The sequence below is a fragment of the Pundamilia nyererei genome, unplaced genomic scaffold (assembly GCF_000239375.1).
Source record: "Pundamilia nyererei isolate P.nyererei 1_Seehausen unplaced genomic scaffold, PunNye1.0 scaffold00014, whole genome shotgun sequence".
Lineage (NCBI taxonomy): Eukaryota > Metazoa > Chordata > Actinopteri > Cichliformes > Cichlidae > Pundamilia > Pundamilia nyererei.
The window spans coordinates 691,780-693,627 of record NW_005187415.1 but is presented as its reverse complement, the minus strand read 5'-3'; positions in this window follow the sequence as shown (position 1 = coordinate 693,627).

The window sequence follows — 1,848 nt, the reverse complement described above, 5'->3', positions numbered from 1 at the left end:
GTTTTCATATGGCTTTAAAAGAAATGAAAAGCACATTAGGTGCTTTAGGTGTTCGTTTTTTTTCCACGCCGCATACTAATCTACATTCTTCTTACCAATCACGCCCACGTTTATTTCAGGAAATCATCCAAAGATAAAGAACTGCCTCTGGTCTCCCTCTGGTATTCCACTGCTTGTTTTAATTTAATTTTTTGACCAGTGTTGAAGAGGGCAAGCCACGAAGAGAAAAAGCGAAATCTCCCCCCTCGCCCAGGACCATTTCACAGACAAAAATGAACCGGTATTGATTGTAATCCCTGGATAAATACAGAGCACATGCAGCTGCAGAAATCCCATTATTCAGACAGAATTAACTGTGAAACAAGAGCACCTGCTTAAGGTCCACACATCACCAATCAGTGCGTTCACTGAGCAGATTAGAGGAGGATATGTTATCTGAACTCATCATACATTACGTCGCAATTAAACTGAAAGTGGAATTCCCAGTCCACACCTTCAGCCCGACAGATTGTAATTGATTTCTGGTGAAACCTGATCATCAGGGTTGTACTTTATGCGACAGTAACTTGGCTCTTATTAAATTCCGTAAATTCCAGAGGAGCTGGTAGGACAGAGAGCCGGTGTCAGGTATAAAAACTGTCACGTCGTTTTTCAAAAACTAGTCTTTTGAAACAGCAGCAGTAATACTGTCTTGTCTGTGGTAGCTGACACACACGTTATCATTCTAGGACGTTGCAGTCTGGTTATGTTTTACTTCCTTTAAAGTGTGATATTTTTCTACAAACAAACACTCAGTCATAAAGCGCCACGTGATGCGTGAATCCTTTCCGTGTGAATTCCCCATTAAAAGCGCTGACCTGTTTTCCATGCCACCTCAACCCCAAATGTGCTGGAGCATGTGTCATACCCGACATTACAGTATCTGTCAGAATATTATGTAGCTGCACGCATGCTTCTGCTGCATGCAGTGGCTTGTCACAAATTCATAACTTACAGACATACAAGTTAAATTAATTACGAGTTGCAAATGTTATGTAGTTAAGTGAGATCAATCATCCACTAATCAGTTTGTGAAGTGCGATTTTATAGGAGAATCTCAAATGAAACATAATCAATTCCCTGTCAAAATAAAAGCAGAGAAAGGAAATAAGTTATGCTGAGTTAATGAGGTTGAAAGTGGCATTGTGTGGGTGTTATGTCATCTGATTGCACTTATGAGGCGTATTAGTATAAAGTGGAACAGAATTAAAGTTCAACACAGTACATATAAGAAAGTGTCAGACACTGTTCCTCTGCCATGAGGCCAGTTAACACTCTGCTGCTCTCACTACCTCTGAACATTGAATATCGATCCTTCTTCTGTTTATAAGATTGGGGAAACCTGCAGTCAGCTGAGACTGAAGAAATCACTTGGATGAGTGACGAAACGTTTCTCCCACAAAAACGCTACGTCCAGATGAACAGAATCAACTTTTGGAGATCGATCCTTCTGTCACTCTTTACATTATCATTTTTAAATCTTTTTTGCCTCCCGCTTTGTCTTTAGCAGTACACTTCAGGCAGTGCTGCCTGAAGTGTACTGCTAAATTGAATTGAAATAAGCTGGCAGACAAATAATGACTCAATGGGTACAGAGAGGAAGATACTGCACAACGTATACAGTGGGGCAAAAAAGTATTTAGTCAGCCACCGATTGTGCAAGTTCCCCCACCTAAAATGATGACAGAGGTCAGTAGTTTGCACCAGAGGTACACTTCAACTGTGAGAGAGAGAATGTGAAAAAAAAATCCATGAATCCACATGGTAGGATTTGTAAAGAATTTATTCGTAAATCAGGGTGGAAAATAA